Source organism: Cyprinus carpio, chromosome B15, assembly GCF_018340385.1.
Source record: "Cyprinus carpio isolate SPL01 chromosome B15, ASM1834038v1, whole genome shotgun sequence".
Classification (NCBI taxonomy): Eukaryota; Metazoa; Chordata; class Actinopteri; order Cypriniformes; family Cyprinidae; genus Cyprinus; species Cyprinus carpio.
Window position 1 is genome coordinate 21873426 of NC_056611.1, and position 24140 is coordinate 21897565.

The 24140-nt window shown below is 35.1% G+C and overlaps 1 pseudogene; it reads right to left on the bottom strand.

Moving 5' to 3' along the window:
- Nucleotides 1–24140, bottom strand: part of LOC109076556 — a 247798-nt pseudogene that overhangs the window by 187653 nt on the left and 36005 nt on the right.

Below are 24140 nucleotides of genomic sequence, written 5' to 3' on the forward strand. Positions count from 1 at the left end.
ATAAACCGTCACATACAAGAAACCTAACAACACAAGAGACCATTTTTACGTCTTCTAGAGCTGAGAATTCTCAGTGTGAATCAATATTCTGTTTTTCTTCGTGAACATCTCCTTTTATTCCGAATCTGTGTCACGCACGGATTGAACTCAGAGTTTGTGTGAGCGGTCCTGCGCTTGGCAGCTCTAGGCTACAGATCTGGCAGCACAACAGCAAACATGACCCAGTGCTCGCTTTCAAACGCTAGCTAGCGTTATTAGCGTGGTAGCCTTTAACAACTCTGTTTTGTAACCTTCTCACAAAGTCCGGGGCAGTGTCTCAATGCATAGATCTACATAATGTATGGAGGAACTGAACTCAAGAACATAATAAACATCTAGCCCATCTAACAAATCACTTCAAGCTAATATCAGAGGCAAATGCCTTAAAATATCTCTACAAAAAAAAGCCCAAGGCTGTTCAAAAATGGATGTTGTCCTTCTTTCTCTCTCTCAAAACACACTCACTCCTTCTCCCTTGAGGAGCATTTTCCCTCACTCCTGGAATCCTGGCCAATAAACACACGTCTGTGCTATTGATCTGAGCTCTAATTACCCACAAGTCTCTACATATGATGTTTTTTTTGCCTGGCTGACATTAAAAGCCCAAATTAATGTCTATTTCTACCCTAGTGTCCCTCTGCAGAGATTTTCCAGTGATTCCAGAACATTCTGCCCTGGGTTCAAACACCTATTGGTTTAATCAGCAGAATCTGACCTAATTCCCTTTCATGCTTGCATAATCCACCACATCATCAAAAAACAAAATCCTCTAACAAAGCTCATTATATAAGTGGCAAAGCAGCCAGAACTCTCCCTCTCTGTGTTAAACGCAAAAACAAAGCCACTCAGTTTAATTTGCTTACAGAAGCAGGCCCTGAAGGTCATTTTCTTTTCTGCTAAGCCAGTTTTATCCAAGAGTTGACTAAGTTATATATAACCGCATTAAGGCGTAGGCTGTGAATGTAGTCACCAGTAAAGGTAGGGTTTGTCTTTGTCCACGTTGATGTTGTTCAGAGGATCCATGCGGAACCAGGTGTTGAGGGTAAAGCCGTTCTGATATGGCCATTTAGCGATGGGAGGCAATGCAATCGCCTGGCAGAAAACAGAGAGCAAAAATGTCTTGGAGTCTTTACCGTACATATTTGTTTATATCCATCCAGTGCTTCAAAAAATTTAAATAACTAATGCAGTCAAGTTATTGTTTCCAATATAAATATAGCCAGCAAAACAGATATACTGTATATAAAACGGATTTCTCTACAATGAAATTACAGTAGGAATGAACAAGTGCCATATTAGTTATTGGCCAATATCAGAAAAATGCAATTCATCAGTATTGGTTGAAATTTGATATAATGCGTAAATACACATTGTATTCATTTATTATTTAATATTTAAAACATTAAATAATACTGTATATAAGTCAGAAAATTTTTAAAGAAATTAATACTTTAATCAGCAAGGACAGATTTAACTGATTAAAAGTGACAATGAAAACTTAAAATAATGCTGTTCTTTGGAACTTTACATTCATTAAAAACTGGGAAAATGTCTTATGGTTTCCACAAAAAATATTAAGCAGCATGACTTTTTTTTTTTTTTTTTACACTGATAATAATAAGAAATGTTTCTAATTATTCCAAATAGGCCTATTATAATGATTTCTGATCGATCACTTAAGACTGAAGTAATGGCTTCTGAAAATTCAGCTTTGCCATCACAATTAAAATTTAATTTTAATTTTATTTTAAAAACAACATTTAATTTAACTTCACAACATCTGAAATATGCATAAATATGCAAAATAGTGCTAAGAATGGGGTCACTCACAGCTGCACTTCGGCCAGGAAAGTTAAAGAAAGTGTCTGGTCCATGTCTCTGTGCCATTTGAGTGAGAACTGAGAGCAGTTTGACTGCATGTCTTGGCTGTGGAAGACAGTACGTGAGAGGTAAGACAAGTAACTTTAAGAAAAACCAAATCACCAAAACGAAAACCCCACAGGACCTTCTCAGCAAAAACTTCTGAAATTAACTTTAAATTTTGTCTCACTAAATCAGTTCTGATTTAAGAACGTCAATCCAATCTGTCGTATTCTCACCTCTTTTGGCAAGCTAATGAAAACACATGCTGATCAAAACATTTCATTTTCACATCTCATAACTAATTGCTTCAATAAAGCCCAAGTCTTTATTATTTTTCTCCAGAGGGGTACTTTACTCTATCCAAAACTGAAAACTATTGTGACAACATCCTCACTGTGGTGTCCGCCAGCACTCGATGTTCTGTCAATATCCCTCACTCAAGAGAATGGGGAATCGATACCTGGGCAGGCCTGATCTGTTCTGTGGTTGATTGTTCCAGAGGTCTGAAAAGGCTCAACGATCTCCAAAAGCGGTGAAGCTAACAACCCCTTGGAGCCTCAGAGCCCTACATGAGTTTTCACTCATTTTCAGTGACTTACCCACAATCCTCCTTCTCCTCTCAGCATGCTGAAGAGCAATTTGAGCTCTTTGACGGTGATACTGTAGCTGGCCAGAACTCCCAGCATATCCACCAGCAAGTCTGTGCATCATGGAAAAAAAAAAAAAAAAAAAAAACCAGAGAGACAGAGAGACGTTAGATCTGGATTAACTGAAGTGGGCAGAGTTTGCATGTAAACAGATTCCCCGAAGCACAGGTGTGTGTGCAACATGCACAAGACATTGTATTATAACACAGTGCAAAATAGCAATTTCACAGTTAGATGTTTGAGAGGAATCAAACCGCGGCAAACAGACCCCCAGACTGCACAGGCCCTTTAGGAACTTCCGTTGTTCAATATAACTTAGTTAAACATAAAAAGGTTTCAATGAATTGTTTAAAGTGATTTTTTTTTTTAATGAAACAGACTGATTAAAATGGAATGTACATAGTTCAATGTTTAAAACTGAATTAAATAATAAATAATAAATTAAAACAATATATTCATCTAGCACATGTTTGTTTCTATGAATTGTGGGGACTTTCCATAGACTTCTATTACTTTTATACTGACCAAACAATATTTTTTGTACCCTAACCCAACACTAACCATAAACCTGCTCCTTACAAGAAACCTGTTTGCATTGTTACACTTTCAGATAAACATCATTTACTATTTTTAATCTTTTTTCCCCCTTGTGTGTGTGTGTGTGTATGCATGCATGTGTGTGTGTGTGTGCTTGTTTATGCCAAATGACATAAATTTTTTTGACATTGTGGGGTCGGGTCTGCGGGGAAAAATGATTATATATATATATATATATATATATATATATATATATATATTATATATATATATAGATATATATAGATATATATATATATATATATATATACCCACTTCTATGGTTCACAAACAGCGCCTACAGTTGACTCGGCTCTTTCAATTCAGGTTAAACACTGTGGTGCTGCGAGGATGACATGAGAAGTTATGCTAATTAATGTAAAATGTAATCAAGACTGCTGATAAAACCTTCCATAAGGCAATTCACAGCCTCTGCTTCTTAGAGGATTTTGATTGTGAAAAATGGCATTTAATGTATGCAGACAGAGGAACATGTTGCCCATGAGTTACAGAAGGAATGAATCAAAAAACATTCTTCTTCATTCATAAACGGTAACTAAAATGTAATATTGCTCTAAACTGCCACTCAATCTCATTACCAGACGGTGCAACTAATGAGATTTCTCTCTCGGTTTCTCTTCTGCCTTAGCCTGATGAATTCCACTGCTGAGAAGATTGCAGTTTAATCCACATTTCTTTCACTCACAGCGATTCGCACCGCTCTCAGGCGTCTAAAAAAAATGGAAATTGGGAAAAAATGGAAGCCGTTGCCCATATCTTGCACACGCTGTTCAAAGCAGAGCATTATCTTTGACCTTTTATGCAAAAAAGTAAACAACAAGCATGATATAATATGCAATAAGGTTCAAATAAATCTGCTTTTGCAGCTTGATCTAAAATCTTAACCTAGTACACTACACAGATGAACTTCACAGCCAGTGATCAACATGCATGCTTGTGGTATGGAAATATTGTTGATTGCTACTTCTTTTGGAGTTAAGTTTAAAACAGTCATTGTTTACTCACATTTAAAATACAAAAATGAATAAATAAAAATATTAAAAAGTAAATAAAACATTAAAAATATCAAAGAAAGAAAGAAAGAATTATTAAAATAATAAAAAATGTATTCTTTTTTATTTTTAAATTAAATTAAATTAAATACTTTTTTATTTTTAAAGTAATGCATGTTTATGATATGAAAACGTTTTGATTACTTATTCTTTTGTAGTTCATTTGAAATGAATAGTCCAGAAATGTGATATTTCAAAGTACATGTATATTTACATATATCTTTTTCATACAAAGGCAGTTCATAGTGACCATGAAGCTGTCAACCTCCAAAAATAACAAAACACCATCAAAAGAGCACCATAAAAGTAGTTCATATGACTGTCTCCGGAAGCCATATAAAATGAAGAGACTGATATTTAAGTCATTTTTCAGTGACAATCTTCAAAATCCTCTTTCTCAAAAAAAGACAGCATGACTGTTCTGACTATTCTGCACATCTTTCACTTCAAAGCTGTTTAAACATTTTCTGAACCATTTATAGAGCTTTGGAGAAATAGAAAGAAATGGGTTTTACAAGAGGTCAATTCCAAAACTCTGGAAGAGGGTCAGGTTGAGACCACTCACCTGCGATCATATCATCCACAGAGCTCATTTTGAGCAATAGCCTCTGAATGAGGCCGACCTCAGTGCTGGTCTGCAGGTTGCGGACACTCTTGCGCAGGATGGCAGTAAACATGCTCCAGATTTCTGCCTGGCATGTTACTTCACAGTGTTCCAGCAGCTCCAACATACAGATGATGGCCTCCGCATCCTGGATGATGAAGTTCATTTCCAGGTCAAACTCACCACCAACCAGCTGGAGCGGAAGAGAAAGAAAGAGAAGGGAAAAGGACAAGAAAAAAAAATAGATTAGACTCACTGTACGTAACAAGAATGAGTGATTTTCTTCTAAAGCTTTTAAGTGTTTGTTTGAGGTCAAACAAACGCAAGTGAACCAACTGAGACAACAAATAGCCGCGTTCAAGGCAACCCATGTTTTTCCAACCTTTTACCCGTGAAAGTGCACTGGAACAGCAGTTAAACCAGTGACATTCCACCCGTGAACTCGTATTAGATCGATGTGCTCCCAGTTCCGCACTCTGACGTCACATAGCCCGCGAAACAACAATGGAAGCCCCGACGGATAATATTGCCTACGGATGCGCTGTTTATGCAAGTGGTACACGGTGAGAAATAGACTTAAGGACAATATAACGTTGCATTAAAATTAATAATCTAGCTACAATACAATTCCTTGTGCTCAGGCAGTTTGGTGTGACTTGCCTGGAACGCTACAAAGTCATGAGTCGTGGTTTGAAGTCGTGACTTATGGGCTCAAAAACCTGCCTGGAACGCAGCATAAACTCAAAGAATCCTTGAAAATAAAGCAGATGCTTCATCAATCAAATTCTTCTAGTCCTCGTCTGGTCATAAACAACTATAATCATTTGGGAATTGTAAACGCCAATCAATATTTGTGTTCTGTGGACTAAGCAAGCATGAAATTGAAGATTTCAAGACTTGTCTCGAGTACATGGGAAGACTTCAGGCACCTTCTTCAGAGAGCAGCGAAGCACACATGTGGAAAATAGACCCCTGCTTCTCGAGGCTTATTTTACAACATTATCCAGAGTCCACAACCCCGTCTAACTTGTTGGGAATTCTTGTTGACAGACAGGAATTAACTCTTGTCACGCCTCGCATCCCATAGATCATTGGTTCTCAACTGGTGGGTTGTGACAAAAATGGTTTGAGAGTTGTTCTGATTGTTTGTTGGAGGCAGCAAAGGGAAAAAATGTGCTCACTGAACTCAACAATATTAAGCCACAAATTTATCTGTTAATTAAAGCAAGTAAAATTATACAGAAAATCATAAAACTAAATTAAAAAGATATATTTTGTATTATTTTAAAATTAAAAATAAAATAAACAACATTGATTTGTTTAAAAAAAAAAAAAAAAAAAAAAAAATATGGGTTAAATTGTTGTGAGGATAAAACATTTGTGGCAATCAACACAGTATGTTTTGTGAAGTAAATTATTGGCTTTCAAGTGCATTAAACCATTAAAACTCAAGAAACATTTAGAAACCAAAACTGTCAAAGTCTAGAAAAATAAAAAGATCGCTCAGAACCGCTAGCTTAAATGAACTTGCTATTTATTAGTCCTGCTGCTTTGATTTGACTGACAGTCTCCTGTCTACTGTACTCATTTCTCAACTGAACAGCTGATGGGCGTCATGACAACCACACTTTCTTTTCAGCCTTTATTTCAGGAGTGATTTGCATGGATGTGTTAGAGCTGCACTCTCTAACGGACCAAAACAGTATGACGAGAGGCAGTGAAGGAAGCAATAAACAGTGCCTCATCCCTGGAAAAAATGACAAGGGTTTTATTTATGAAAGCATCCATCAGTCAGTTTCTTCAGCCTTTCATAACATCCTAATGTGTGCAATGACTGACAGTAAAGAAGACAGCAGCAACAATTATAGAGCATAGCAATGCACAGCATGTTAAATAAATTATAATAGCATAAAAATACGTTTTTCAAGTTAAACATGCGTTTGATAAAAGGAAACCTCACATTAACACTTTAAAAGGACAGTACTGTAAGAAGTAGCCAGCAGATGACACACAAACTCCTCCTGCTGTATGTTCTGTACAACAATGGAGCAAATTAGTATTTATTCACCAAAAAAAATAAAACAAGGTCCTGCTTTAATGGCAGCCTAAATGAATCATTATGACAGGAAGGTATGCAGCATCTGTCTGACTACTTCCTAAAAACTAATTAGCATGAAGAATGAACAGAAAAAAAAAAAAAAAAAAAATTATCTCTGAAGTCTCAGCTAAAAAAAACATCTGGCCCTAAAGCTGAACCCTGCAGCACACCAATAACAATTTTGCTTACTTAAAAGTTTTATGCTGACGGGTTCTCAAAAAAATATAAAAATGGCTAAAAACAAGAAAGTGGAAGTTTGACAGTTAGTTCAACTTCCCTCTTTAAAGCCCTGGCACAATCTATATTCTTTGATTTCAGGACACAATTTTATACAATATAAATAGCTTATATGTGACTATTGCATATATTTTAGATATAAAAAAGATCAACATGAGCTACACTGCACATCAATTTAGAAATGATCTCCAAATTTAGCCCAGTCTCTTTGGATCAAACTTAATTTGCTTTCCAATTTGCAATTAACAATGTCCCACAGTCGTTCAGCCAAAAGGCAGTTTCACTGCTTTAATAAGACTAGATTTACTTCTGTTTTAAAGAAAACTCAGCGAAGTGTAACAGCATATCAATGAGACTCTAGAGAGGATTTTATTCCTACAATTGTATTCACAGAATCAAGTACAGAATCATAAAAAGCTAATTCACTTTTAATGGCTAAAATCAATCTTCTAAAGAAGTAAAATCTCCAATCGTCACGCAGCGCTGCTCTTCCTTTAAAAGACTGGGATATTTCTTTCTTCCAGTGTATGCACTGCAAGTTTTGTCACTCCAGCAATAGTGTTTACTAATTACGATGACTTCAAGATTAATCATAGTGTTTATCAAGACATAAAATAACAGTTTTCTTAAATGAACAGTGCACATCTTGTTTTCTGTTATCACTAAATTATGACAAATATCATTCAACATCTTCACTTTTAATAAGTCATACACCAGTATACAAAGGACGGAAACCTGTGCAGAAGTGTTAGCGTGTTGCCAGACAAAGCTTGCCCATTCAACACAGCTTCTCTTTTAATCACAGAGCTCGTCACACTCTGAAGGGAGGTGTTTAATTGCATGCTCAGATCCCGAGAGTAATTTGCATCCATTGTGCGACAAGAGGTAAATGAAGACACAAAATCAAAGATTAGACACTCATGGCAAAAGAAAGCGCTCCCTCTCATGCCAAACAGGAATCACCCATAGTGAACAGTTAATCTCTGTTAATTTACATTGAGTTTCAGTGTCTAGATTACTGGTGGAGAGTCGCTACAGCTCAAAACACTCACCTAAAATATTTTGACCCTAATTGAAATATTTTAATTTGCTAGAAGTGCAGAAATATTAGGGACACTGGTGCTTGAACTAACTTTACATCCTTAAATCTGAACCCAAACCTTTATATTTAAGCAATGAATAATTTTTAATTCTTCATATAATTTTTAACATCTTTAAAATATCTTTAAAATATTATTATTATTATTATTACGTACTATTGTTTTATGTATACAATGCAATGCAATAGTATACAATATTGAAAAGAAACAATACATCATTTTTTATCATCTTTTTTTTTAAAATAAAAAATATTTTTTTTTATTTTTTTATTTTTACAGATTGATTTCTGCAAACCACTTGATTTACATGCACCACAATGCTCAAAAATCTAAATCAGCATTACATTTTCATCCATCTCAGATGAATACTGTTGAAAATATTATATTTAAGCATTTATTTGATCTCTGAATACACAAACCAGCATGTCAGCTTTTCAGGTAGCATATCAGCAAGGTTTGCCTGTTTCTGGAGAGTTATTCTTCACCAGATGTGATCAGACAGTGGCTTCAGGCATGCAAAAATTCAACCAGGCTGCACTGTTTGCGCTTTCGCCTTTATCACCTCAAACCAGGCGAAGGCACAACCATCCTGGTATCCTGCTTGACAAATGTATACATGATAAAATAGATAGGGCACTTGCTCTTCCCTGGAGAGATCTCCATTGCTGCCTGCTTCCTCCTCTCACCATAACTCTCAGTAAATAGGACATCAGCACTGTTTATTTCCACTGTGTTCATAGCCAGTGAAAGCGTGCAGTAGAAAAAAATGTCTTAAGTCTGATTTGTGCTACCCATAACCATGGCAACCGAGCATCTCTGAAACCCAACTAGGGGAGGGGAAGCTCAGAAGAAATTTAGATATTTATAAATTTCTTTACATCAGGACCTTTTTTGTCCTCTTAAAATTACCTATTAGAATTGTTGATCTATAGAGTAAAGGCCTGTTGACACCAAGGACAGACTATAACAATAAAGAAAAAGCCAAAAAGAATCTAAGGATTAAAATTAAAATTAAAATTCTATGACTTAGAGAAGTAAAATTTTATGATAACAATGTGGAGGAATGATAGTTGGAATCAGTGCGGTTTTATTATGATTGAGCTGCAATTATTTCTATTAATATTTTTAATCTATCTGCCACGTTTGACACTGAGAATCATCAGATCCTCCTGTCTGCCCTCTCATCACTGGGCATCACAGGGATTCCACTTCGCTGGTTTGAATCCTATCTCACTGGTAGGTCTTTCAGGGTGGCTTGGGGAGGGGAGGGGAGGTATCCAAAGCACATCAACTGGTCACTGGGGTTCCTCAGGGATCTGTTCTTGGACCCCTACTCTTCTTCATATACACTACATCACTGAGACCCATCATCCAGGCACATGGCTTCTCCTACCATTGCTATGCTGATGACACACAGCTCTATCTTTCACTTAAATCAGATGATCCAACGGTAGCTGCACAGACCTCAGGCTGCCTTGCGGACATCTTGGTATGGATGAAAGAACATCACCTACAGCTCAATCTGGCAAAGACTGAGCTCCTTTTCTTCCCTGCCACTCCAACTCTACACCATGATTTCACCATCCAGTTAGGTTCATCAACAATTACCCCCATCAAGTTTGGTCAGAAATCTTGGTGTTATCTTTGATGAGTGACCAGCTGACTTTCAAAGACCACATTGCAAAAATTGCTCAATCTTGCAGGTTTGCATTTCACAACATCAGAAAGATCAGGCCCTTCCTAACGGAGCATGCTGCACAACTTCTGGGCCCTTGTCATTTCTAGGCTAGACTACTGCAATGCTCTTCTAGCTGGATTTCCATTATGCACAATCAAACCTCTACAAATGATTCGGAATGCAGCTGCGCGACTGGTCTTCAACGAACCAAAAGGGCCCACGTCACACCTCTCTTTACCTCCCTGCACTGGCTGCAGCTCGCATCAAGTTCAAGACATTGATGCTTGCATATAGAACAGCCACAGGCTCAGCACCCACCTTCTTCCACTCACTATTACAAATCTACATCTCCTCCAGAAATCTGAGATCCACTAGAGAGCGACGCCTCGTGGAACCATCAAAGAGAGGTACAAAATCACTTTCCAGAACATTCTCGTTCACCGTTCCTGGCTGGGGAAATAGGCAATCAGAATCCACTCGACTATAAAGAGCTTGAGCATTTAAAGCTGTAGATAACAAAACTGCAGCACACGCTTATAATAAACAGAATGTTATCCATGAATCCATGAATGGGGACACTAATATAGTAATTGTTATTTATTTATTTATTTTTTAATGTTCCTTAAGTTAATGTGTATATAATAGTGCAGATTTGATGTGTATGATTTTTGATCTTTGATCTTCGGTATCTTGGCATTTTGGAGCACATATTGAAACATTAATATTTGATTTAATCTCTTTTGAAGCTCTAGAGGAGAAAAATATGCAAAGCAGGAGACTTCAGCAAGAGTCTCCATTTGCTCTCCATTTAATATCATTGAAACAGTTGAGATATTAAAGAGGTTTCATTTGTGATTTTTCTCTTCTGCAGGAGAGCGCATATGGAACTGGCTAGCTGCCATAGCAAGAACTGATTAGAGCGCCTCTGTTCATGTTTGCTAATCATAAACTCCTCGCTCCAGTCACGTCTGCTGTGCCAGGCCTGAGGATTCTTTAAATATCAGCTCCTGAGTGGATCATTTCGTAGGCTATATGGTCAAAGCTGTTAAGTTAACAGTCATGAACTCCTATGAACATTTCATGAACCTGTCCCTGATATATTATGCATGCAAATGAACACTGGTTACCGATCAGAGATACTTAATGCTGCTTAATGGACAATCTTTATAATATAGTGGTCATTTTAAATGGCTCTTAATAGGTGTGTAAATGCTGACGGTGCCTGTGAAATTGCATATCAGCTGATTCATTTGCAGATAAATTGAGGCCGTGACATCCATTTTCACTTTCAAGCTCAGGCTAAACACATCCATGATGTTTTAGTGTTCCTGAGACAATTAAAGGGATAGGTAAAAATCATATACTGTACTACTAACCCTCAAACCTCAGATTATTTTCAGGCCTGAAGCCATTTGAAGTGTATTCTACTGTATTTTTTTATACTAATAAATATAACCTTGGTGAGCATAAGACATTTCTTTCTAAATAATTTATCAACTCCAAATGTTTGAATTAAAATAAATAAATCTTTGATTAAAGCCATAATTCACCCCAAAATGAAAATTCTGTCATTAATTACTTACCCTCATGTCATTTCAAGCCTGAAAGACCTTTGTTCATCTTATGAACACAAATTAAGATATTTTTGATGAAATCCAAGAGCTTCCTGACCCTGCATAGGCAGCAATAGAACTACCATGTTCACGGCCCAGAAAGGCAGTTAGGACATCAACGCACCTCGAAGACTGAGATGGAAGTGAAGAAATTGTGTTTGTGCAAAAAAAAATATCCTCGTTACTTCATAAAATTAAGATTGAACCACTTATGTCACGTGGACTATTTTAGCGATGTCCTTACTACTGTACCTTTCTGGGCCTTGAATGTGTCAGTTGCATTGCCGTCTAGGCAGGGTCAGAAATCTCTCGGATTTCATCAAAAATCTTAATTTGTGTTCTGAAGATGAACAAACTTCATTGAAACGACATAAGGGTGAGTATTTAATGACTGAATTTTCATTTTTGAGTGAACTATCCCTTTAAATCCCAGTCAGTTCAGTCTGGCATGTGTGCCGTCACCGTTTCCAATAGCCGCTGCTGTCCTCTTCCTCCTGTCATTTTCCCGTTGCTTTGACATTAGATCTCAAGTCTTATGATTACAGTGAACCTAAACATAGGTCTGAAGACTGCAATGTATTTTTTCTCTGAAATGAGAAAGCAGGAAGCATTTCAGAGAAAGTATTGCTGGCAGTTTGAAGTGAGGGGTTTGTTGGGGTTCTTCTGAAGCTTTCTTCTGTGTGACTGTGGTGTATTATACATGTGTAGTATTACCGCCACCATAGAGGAAACTATGCAAATATGACATCTAAAAAGTGGGCAAATTAAAATAATTAGTAGTTAAAAGCTCATGATTAGCTAGATGCCACATATTAAAAAGCATTAGTAAATTACTTGTGCTGCTGACTGATTAAAAACTCACAGATTTACTGTTAATATAAATAAATATATATAATAAATTATTTATAATAAAAAGATCAGCCATTTATATTGCAAATGTATTACTTTATGCAAATGTAATGTTCAAAAATATTCATAGCTTATCCTCCTGTGACTTAGCTTATCAGATCATAGACCGGTTATGCTTGCAATGCTATCAGCAACAGCTCTCCAACTTCCATTGAGTCTTGAAGCAATCTGCAGACAACATGTAGACTTTAAATGACATACTGCATGTTTGCGGATCCATGTTTTCGAGCCAATGCATGATTTGCATGCCAATTGAATGTTTTCATTTCGCCAAAAGCTACATTGAAGTATCTTGGTATGTTGTCACGGCAACTGCTTTTGTGTACAGAAGACCTAGCTGTGCACCATTACATATCGCTTATGACACATTCATTGTAGCATGTGTTCCTGGGGAACAGTGTTTGATTACTACATTATAAAATCTGTAAGGTACTACAAGTATTCCTGAATGGTTGAAAATGAAAGTATAAGGAGTTTTCACAGGCATTCATCTGTTTGAAAGAGCAGTTTGTTTATATAAAAAGTCTGCTTGTTTAGAAATCTGATTGCTAAAATTGATGCATTCTCTTTTTAGAAGAAAAAAGTGCAGATACCTGAACAAATATTTTTTGTTGCATGATGTTTTGAGTAAGAAGTTTTAGGTGCAAATTGAATTGCAAGTTTGATTGCTCATCAACTATTTGACTGGTTGACTAATGGTTTTGTATTTTTAGTTACAGTGTGTTGTTTTAGCTGTTTTTATCTTAGAAAAGTTGCATCTTTAAAGCAGCACCACTACTAGGCCAGTCATTTCTTTTTTCCTTATTCATCTATTTTTTATCCTTTTATCTCACTATGACAGCCTTGGTTGCACTTTATGCAGTTATTAATTCAGCATTTACCAAATGTGCACAAAAATGAAACAGTATCTCGAGTCCACCTCCCAGTACCAATGTGGCCTTTATGTGAGCTATTTAAAAAGTCTGATCATTTAAGCAACGTCCATAAAACTCTAATGTTGATTCATAAATGTCTTGACCATAATGTTTAATGACCACTTCATTTTTGCTTCAAGTGCCAAATCAGCGGATTCTAGACTGAACAGTTTCCTCCCTCAGTGTTCCTAGCTATTTTTTGGAGAGAAATGGAACCAATAAACTAATTTTTTTTTTTTTTTTTTTTTTTTTTTTTCTTCAGCAAAGTTTTATTTTTTGGTGAACTATTCTTTTAAGGTAGCCTACCTTTTTTAAGACTTATCAGTCCTCTGTGTGACTATCTACACTGGGTAAAATAGTAGAGTACTCACTTATTAATTCACTTATAAATAAAATCTTCAGCAAGGATGCATTAAATAAATCAAAAGTGACAGTTAAAATATTTATAATGTTATAAAATATTTTTTTTACTTTCAAATCTTTGAACTTTCTATTCATCAAGAAAACCTGAAAAAATGTATTCACAAAAATATTGAGCAGCTGTTTTAAAATATTTGTCTTTATGCCTCATACTTGTTGCGATATATAGAAATTACATGAAACTAGTTGCATAATACACTCTTTAGGAAAGTTACTATCAAACAAGCAGCGGATTCAAACATTCAAAATGCCACAAGCAAACTCATTACGAATAAATAGCACCCAGCTGCAAAATTCAACTATAAACCATCCCTAGGTTTATTTAGTGTGATAGAGTGTAAACCGTAATTAGCAAGCAATGCCACTAACCTGTCAGCATTTCCAGTAGCATGACAGAAGCTGTTTTCAGATAAACAACAAAGCATTTCTGGTAATAACCAAAGTTTTCCAGCAAGTAGCAGTGTTGTAGTGTGACAAAACGTCATTTTTATTCCATAATATTGCTCATGGAGATTTCTAGCACTGCAAAGCCCAGCTCATTCAAATGAATCAGATCGTATAGAACTAAATCAAAATAGAAATGCACCAACTTAAGTCTATACATTAAAAGTTTTGTGAGCCACCTAGATTTTCCTCTCAACTTTATAATAAAAAGGCTCATTACTCAAAACCTTTCAGCAATGGAGCATCACAGATCACGTGGTTTTGGCACAAATGAATCAAGTTCCTATATAGTGATTCAGTGTAAATGAGTGCATGTGTTGTTTATTTGACACAAGCTTTGGAGCTTCAACATCAAGATTTTTAAAAAACTTTCTTACAATTTATTTTTTAATCCATTAAATCTTAATGTATCTGCCATTTTATTTTAAATGCATTAAATATTTAATGTAGTTCACTGCTGTCACTCTAACTGAAATATTTATCCATCCAAAAATACTCACAGAAAAATAGGTCTCAGATTAAATTATCCATTTTATTTTGGCTGTAATTACTAGGGCTGGGCGATATATCTAACGATATTTAATGTAGTCAGTAAATCTGCTGTCACCGCTAAATCTAACCTGAAATATTTATCCAGAGCCAAAACATACGCGCTGACGATTCATCTGAAAAATAGGTAGCTCTGATCACGATTAAATTATTGGCTGTAGTTTTTACTGACTGATGCGCATGATCAATTATGCCCACCCTAGTCACTGAATTATGAAAAACATGAGAAATAAGACATTACACATTTCACCTTTGGTTTTTAACATGACTAAAGCAAAATGAAATACAATTTAATGACTGAGTGGGATAAATAACATCAAAACTCTAATTACCAATGAATGCTGTTTTTCTGTATTTGCCTGATCATAAGAAAACAAATTGAAAAAGAAAGAATGAGACTGGCACACACTGCAAAGCACACAAGATGTTCTCATGCGCACCGTGACACAAACTCTCTGGAGATTGGAGAAAAGACTCAGACGGGAGAATTCTGCCTGTAGCATTTTCTCTCTCTTCTACCTTTGAACTGTCAAAATGTCACAACTATAAAGGTCAATGGAAAAGACAGATGAGGAAGGAAAGAGATCAGATACACAAATTAGTTTACTGTTCCCTCTGCCCCATTCATTCTGGTTAGCGCTCTGCGTGTCACACATCAGGTCCTGTGAGCTCGTGACATTGAGCTAACTGTCAGATCAGCTCTGTATGAAGAGTCCTGGTGGAGATCTGCTGGGGATAGTTGATGTAACTCAGCAGTAAGAAAACACTTCGGAATTTGTATCACATTTCAAAGAAAACAGTATTTATGTGGTGGAAAAGTGACTGTCTGTGATATCCTATCATGTTTATTTACTGTAAAAGCATTGATCAAATGTTTTGTGAACATCTTATAACAAAAAAAGGTCAACATTTACAAAACTGATATGTCTTTATCAATGTATAATTGAGCGAAATATTTACTTAAAATTCACCCAAAAATGAAAATTTACTGAAAATGTAATCACTCTCAAGTCATCCAAGATTTTGTTTGATTTGCTTGTTTCTTGTTTGTTTGTGAGGTTGCTGTTTTTTTTCTTCATTGGAACAGATTTGATGGAACAATGGATCCTGTGCAGTGAATGGGTGCCGTCAGAATGAAAGTCCAAACAGATAATAAAAGCATCACAATAATCCACAAGCAATTCACTTGACTCCAGCCCATCAATTAATCTTAGTCTTGTGAAGTGAAAAGCTTGAAAAAATAACAATAAAATGATAATTTGTTACATTTATATGAACTCTACATTTGTTTGAACTCTCCTTCTGACGGCACCCATTCACTGCATAATCTATTGGTGAGTAAGTGATGATTTTTAGTGATGCTTACTTCCTCCAAATCTGTTCTCATCTTACAAGTATGATATAACAGTATAATATCACTGAAAAATTACAACAGTTTTTGCTGCAAGAAAATAACATTAAAACAAGCAGGCAAGTAGAAAACATATAAAAGAGAAAATATTTAAAAGTACAAAATATCAAGGATGATTGCTCACAAAACAGGTTCATGAAAGATGTCTCCAAAGCCTGTGATGTCACCAGTCAGTAATACTGCTCAGTAAATTAAATTCATGAAACCAGACGTTCCTTTGTGCGAAGCTTCACAAAGCGCATTCCTTTGAATGTGTTATCTTCAAATCCCTCATTGATTCTGCTGCCGACAGCACATAAGTTTTAAATTGAACGCTTTCTGACTCATCGCTCATCAATTGTGGCCAGTCATCAGGTCCTGCACATGAATTCTAGTGGTCTGCATTTCCTATCCTGCTTAGCGCTGAACACATTAGCCTAAGCATTATTACAGCTTGACTGCTTTTCATAAAGAAACTCAGCATGATATGAATGAGTGAGACTGCACACTTTTATGGAGTTGTTTGTTGAGAAAGATTAAACCGTACGCATGAAGTAATTCTGTGCGGTGCTGTAATCACAGATTTGCACAAGCACACAAATTTAGTTTCACACAGTTGGATGCAGAAAGGGAAAGACAAAAGCCGAAAAGCCACTAAAGCTGAAGAGTAAATGCTGGCGGAATAATAATTTAATAATTATTTATTCCAATTTTTTAAAGCAAAATACTAATAATTCAGAGATAAGGAATCTTCCAACAAATAAATTAAAAACAAACAAACAACAATTTTAATATTTTAATCTGAAGAGGAAGCCAGATATGACAAAACACTGCAATTAATTTTCTGAAAAGCAAAAAAAAAAAAAAAAAAAAAAAAGGAATAAGGAATAATTGATATTGAATTCCAAAATAAGGAATTTTCCTTGCCCACCAAAAATAATAAATATTCAACAAATAAATAAATGTACATTTTATGAAAAAAAAAAAACTTTTAATGTGAAAAGTAAAATGGATGTAACAAAAATGTAAAGAAACTATAGGCTGTGAAAAAAATATTTAATTTATTTTAAACCCAAAATAAGAAATTTTCTTTGCCAAACCACAATGAATGAATCCATGAATGAATGATTGAACAAACGAATAAATTAACAAACAAACAAACAAATAACAGGATGTAAAACTTTTTGAAAAACAAAAAGTTATTAATTTTATTTTATTCCACAATAAGGAGTTTTCCTTGCCAAACCACAATATGTAAATAAATAAATAAATCATTTTAATTTTATGGGGGGAAAAAATTAATTTGAATTAAATCATCTTAATCAATGATAAAACTCATCTTAATCTGAAAAGCAAGATGGATTTAACAAAAATAATTGAAATGGGCTGCCAATTAACTGCAATTACTTTAGAAAATTACTTTAAAAATATTTAATTGAATTTAAAATGCAATTCAATTTAAATCAGAAATAAGGAATTTTCTTTGCCAAACAACAACAGATACATTTAATTTAAATGGGGGAAAAATGACTTTTTTTTAATCTGAAGTTGACATTTAAAAAAATTGTCTAAAGAGATTTAGAGATTTAATTTATCAAACTCATTGAGCTGTGGTGCTTATTTCTAGCCCTGTCTCTACTATTCCTTTCAATTAGAATGGAAAGGCCAAAGAAAATAAATAAATAAAATTAAGTAATAATTCACTGTCAGCTGGCAACAAGACCTGCATCTGGGGAACACAACCTTAGAAGCTTCATTACATACATCCAGGGACATCAAGATGAACCCAAATCACCTCATTTATCTTATTTCATGAAACAATATTCATACACCCACATTCTAGCATCCCTTGGCATGCTGGGATGTCGATCCGCTTCATGAGTTTTCTATATTCCTCTGCTATCCGTCGAACAGCAATGAAGTGGCTCTCTGAGATTATTCTGACAGCGCAATTATTTTGATCAAACAGCAAATTATCTCATATGTGCTGAGTTCTCGGTGGCACAACGGGGCTGTTTCTGTCTTATCAGAAAGGAAGAGAGCAGGTATGTGTCATGCTGTGAATGCCAATGCAGGTGGAACTAAAGGAAGGAAGGATGAGGGGGAAAAACTTCCTGGCAGAGGAAGAGGAGGTGCTCTTTGTTAGTCTGAGAAAGGTGGAAAATGAGGTGAAACATCAATGTGAATTAGTGAACACGTGCTCTCATTTTTAGAGACGTGTAATTATCTGAAAAGTAAAATGACAAGGAGCTAACGGACACCTTCACAAAGGTTAAAGACATTTTATACTGAGAGACAAATGTGTGACATGAGGCCATGGGGAAAAGTGTCACTGACATGTCTTATATTTACATACAGAATATATATAGACATTTACGTAATTCAAGTACTTTACAGTTACCGAATAACAGGATTTTACTGTAGCATTTTAACATTATTTTCCAATTAAAATTAATGGAAAAGACACTAAAAAAGAACTGAAAATAATCACCACAGCTCAATGTTTTGGATAAATTAAATATCTTAATCTGTTTAGAATTTTTTTTTCTTCTTCAGACTAAAAATTTTTAATGTTTTTGTTGTTGTTGTTGCTGCTGCTGTAATCAGTCAATCAACCAACCAATCAATCAATTATATTTATTTATTTTTAGTTTTTTGTTTGTTTGGCAATTAAATTTTAAATATTACATACTTTATTTTGTTTGTTTTTGATTATGTTTTGTTTCTTAAAAAGTAATTGTAGTATTTATATATGTAGGTGTGAGGGTTTGACAAGGAAAGCTCCTTATTTTGACATATGTAAATTATTATTATTATTATTGCTCCTGCAGTAAATTGACAAACTATAGTTTCTATAAATTTAGATACATCTGGCTTGCTCTTCAGATTAAAACATTACTTTTATTTATAAAATGTAGCATAATATTATAAAATATATTTTCTATAATTTATTTATTTGTTGTGGTTTGTCAAGAAAAATCATTATTTTATAATTAAATTGAATAAATGTTTTGTTTGTGTTTTACTTTTACATATACATGTATAAACACATTGGAAACGTCTAAGAGCTAACGGACACCTTCACAAAGGTCAAAGACATTTTATACTGACAGACAAATGCGTTACGAGGTCACAAATCCAGAGCTTGCAGAATAAAAACAAAAACAAGATTGGAAGGTGATAGTCTGATTATGAATGATTTATGATAAAACATAACTCTTTCTGTGCGTCTATTTATTATGTCAAGCTGTGCATGGAAGCCAAGCAGCAAATACACAACATACAAACAATAAATAAATCAACAGCTTGTATTTGACAAAGCGTCGCCGCTCATTTGAGGTAAAACTGGAACGTAGCCTCAACTGCACCTAGAGAGAACATAGCAGTGCTTTTCCATTTGATAGGACTGATAAAAGAGAAGGCAGACACCTGCAGCAGCCTGGTGAGCTCGGCTGACAGACTTCAGCACTACGGACAGCTCAGCTCCCCAAGCCTGCCAATGCCTGCAAATCAAACGCACCACATGTACTGTATTTACCCCATCTGCTGTTTGCTGCTTGAATTTACCCCTAGCTGCTGTAGGCCACTCACAGACTGCAAAGGGACCTTGTGTAGTCTGGAATCATAATCAAGCTGTGAAAAGCAGCAAAACATGATTGGATGACGTATGATGTCTGTTTCCATTGCCATACTCTCTGAGAATCGAAAATAGGTCTATATACAGTATATTCCATATATATGGAAAGCTTAATTTTTAGTAGCTATTACTCCAGTCTTAAGTGTCACATGATCCTTCAGTCCTTCGGAAATCATTGTAATTTGCTTATTTATTGTTGAATTAATTTTTCTTAGTACTATTTCACTATTTATTTTATTCATAACATATTTGAATGGCTGTGTGTGTGCGTGTGTGTGTGTGTGTGTGTATAAATATATATTGTAATACTAATTCACATTTTTTAAAATTTTATTTATAGTCAAATATTTTATACATAAAATAAAAATATTGTAAAATAGTATTACAATATTGTTTACTGTATGCCTGTGTGTGCATTTTTACTAGCTCCATAAATAAATGTTGTAATACTATTTCACTATATTTTTTATTTTGTTTATAAGATATTTGACCGGCAGTGTTTATTTATGGAGCTAGTGAAAATGCATGGGAAGCAATTATTCTATTGTCTTTATGTAACATATAGGCACTACATATAGGAAAATCTGTCAATACCATCTACAACCTTAAATCGTGGGAGGATTGTATTATGAAAATGAACCCCTTTCTTTCAGATTTTCACAGAAAAACTGCTGAACACAAACTCTTCTTTCTATGGCACGTCTCCAAGTCTAAAATGATTTGGTGAAAGAGAACAAGAGAGAGGTGCATGCTTCTGTTAAATGGATTTCAGAGCAAGCTGAGCTTGTTTGCTATACAGAATCAGTTTCCAGAGCCTTGACGTTTGTTGATGTCTTCTATCAATAACACCTGTTAAACTGAGTTGCACTGTGAAACAATGGCAAACTGTCAGCAGGGAAGACTGATAGCTGACTACTGCTGTTCAGCCATGGCTTATATTTCAAAATGTCTCTGGTTGAGACTCCTTTGTTTATACCACATCCATTCTGCTGGCCAGTAAGCACTAAACAGTGCCAAGCAGACATCAGAGAGCTCTTGTGGCAAGTGAGCATACAGGAGAAAATAAAACAGCAATATAGCAGGAAATAAATGACAGGACAAAACAGAAAAAGTGAGATGAAGAAAATGAGAGAGAGAGACATTCAGAAAGTACACTGACTCTTGCTTTACAAACAAGCTGTGATTCTTGTCGCTATGGCAGCATTCACATTGCATGCATTTCCATCTGACCACACATAATTGCCTTGGGTCATCATACGGACATGCTCCATTATGATTGGACATATCTTCACAGATGAGTAAACATCCAAAAAAACCCTCCAAACTTCTTGAAAAAGAAAAAAAACGTATTTTGCTTGCATGTGATTAATTATATAAAAATAGTACCTATAATAATATGATAAGGAGAATCAGGGCAATACAATTAAAGCTGTAAAAATATATATGTGATTACAATGAAAAAAAAAGTGACAGTAAAAACCTGTTATTCAGCAACTCTTTGTAAATAAAACATACATATAATAATATATTTATTTTACTGTATATATAAATACACACATACAGGTAAACTGTATAATCTCCTAACAATTTAAAACAAAAACAGAAAGCTAAACTCACAAGAGTTTAAAAACATCTCCTAACAATTTAAAACAAAAACAGAAAGCTAAACTCACAAGAGTTTAATTGATATATATAAAGAGGCGCATTGAAAGGGGAAAGTATGAGTACTCTTTGTAAATATTAATTATTTTTGCACTCTCATTTGGTGCTGCTGAAATAATAGACTTTGACTTTGCACTTTAAGCATGCCTGTAAAAGTAGTCTCTTATACCTCCAAAAAAAAACAAAAAAAAAAAACCTTTTCGTTTTATGAATTCACTCATATCAGAAAGGTTTTTTTGTAGCTGTAATGGAAAGGTTAAAGAGCTCTGAAGCCATCTGTGGAGATCAGAAAAGAACAGCTCCTGTGTGGAGAGAAGGGACATCTAAGAGGCACGTGAGAGGGAAGCTGGCTGTGCGAGGAAACGAGCGAGTGCTCCAATATGACACAGCTCCAGACATTAGCATATGTTCACCAAGAGCCAGTCAGTTTGATATGTGTGTATATGTGTGTGTGTGTGTGTGTGTGTGTGTGTGTGTGTGTGTGTGTGTGTGTGTGTGTGTCAATGTGTGTGTGTGTGTGTGTGTGTGTGTATATGTGTGGAGAGAGACTGCTTTAGGCTAGGCCAGTCACATTCACTTTATCAGTATGGCTGATGACAAGAAGGTAGCAGACATAGTGCATTGCATTCTACGACTGAACTGCATTCTGGTATACATTCATTGTAGCTAAAATAAAATCTGCAATATTTTTTTTTAAGTAAATTGACCTTAAACTGCTCTGAAGCAACAGAAACAGGTTGCCAGATTGATCTCAATTAAACTCTTTTAAGCTTAACTGCTTTAACATTTAATATACAGCTTGATCTGTTTAGTAATTAGTGATATAAGGAGATCATGCAGCATACATTGTGTCTGTGTCTTCAATTCCTTGCACTTCTAGTTAAACATGCAGAGTGATTCAGGATTAAAATCCATCTGTTTTTATGACGGATGTCAAATGCCTTTCACTTTCTAATGGCTAATTAAGTCCTTTCACAGTTGTCGCAACGCATTAACCTTATTAAGGTCTGAGTTCTGAGGCCAATTAAATTAGTCACAGGAATGTGGAGAACATGGAGAACTGGCATGTGGCCAAACTGAGAGGTTTTGAGGACAGATATGGGACACCAGGTCAACAGCAGTATTAGTTAATCTAAAGTCACAGAATATACTGTCCTGTACTGAACAGCTCCAGTACACAAATACAGTTATTTTAATGAAAACACTATGCTGTATCTAGCTATAGAATATGCTATAGAAAACAACAGAGAAACAGATTTGGTGTAGGATTTACTTTGAATTTTTTTCACTCAGAAATTGATAATAAATTTCACAAAGAATAACAAAAAAGGCAAGTAACACATTAAATTTAACACGAGATTTGGAAGTAGAAGGACTTCCAAAAATCGTTGTTTTATTTAAAAATTATTTTTCTTACATTGAATGCTATAAAAAATAGATATGCAACAGAAAATAATAAGAATGTTTGATTTTCTCTTTTCCATAGCAAAAAAAAGCAAACAGTGTCAGGTTTCACAATGATGCCAAAGCACCATTTCTTATTGCATAATCCAAGTGATACTATGTGGAAATACTAATTCTCAAGACCAATTCTCAACATCAATATGATATATAGAGAGATATAATAAGCGAGATATAATCTCATTTAGGAGAAAAATACTAAGTGTGATATTAAGATATCAAGATATTTATATTAAGTGTGAGAAAAAATATTTCACAAGAGAAAAAGTGTGATGTATAGAAATATTATAAAAACATGTTATGTTGCCAATATACTAAAGCCACAAGTAATTATTAAACTCAAATAATTAAAAATTAATTTTGGTACAGCCTTTTGGTCAATAAATAAGCATTTTTTACTCTGTATATGTTCATAAGCTGTATGGATTGCTGGATTCTTTCATGCTTCTTTGCATCATTTTTGGAGCTCAACAGCCTTCATTCAGTTCTACTGTATTGAACAAAGACAGGAAAAAATAAATCCCACAAAACAGCTTCTTTTGTGTCACATAAGAATGAAAGTCATAGGGGTATGCAATAACATGGGGTGAGTAAATGATGACAATTTTCATTTTTATTCAGCTCTTTTCCATACAACAATTCACTGTAATCAAGTCTGTCAAGCTCCAGAAAGAATAATAATAATAAAAAAAACATCACTAGTGGAATAAAAGGTGAAGTTCTTCTTTTGTGTTCCACAGGAAAAAAAACATACAGGATTGAGTAACAATATAACGGTGAGTAAATTACTTTTATATTATTATTTTAGGGGAACCACCTATTTTATTCTACTACGTTTTTGTTTAGCTGATATTCTTATCTAAACAGCTTACACTACTCTTACTGCAGGGGCAACTCCCAATGGAGCAACCAGAGGTTTAGTGTCCTGCTCAGTGATAGTTGATGGATCACACCGGCTCTTTAACCACCAGTCTCCAGCACACACACTCACACACCCTCACATAACAAATGTGGGCTGCGATAGGTGGCTAAAAACCAAAGAACCCCCATGAGGTTTACCACAAGCCCACTGCAATGCAGGCAAACACATTATGTGTGTGTGTGTGTGTGTGTGTGTGTGTGTGTGTGTGTGTGTGTATGTGTCTGTGGGAAGTAATGGAGAGAGTAGAGAAAAGAAAGAACAAACAGAACAACAGTGACTGAGAGAGTGTGTAAATCGTTTTTCA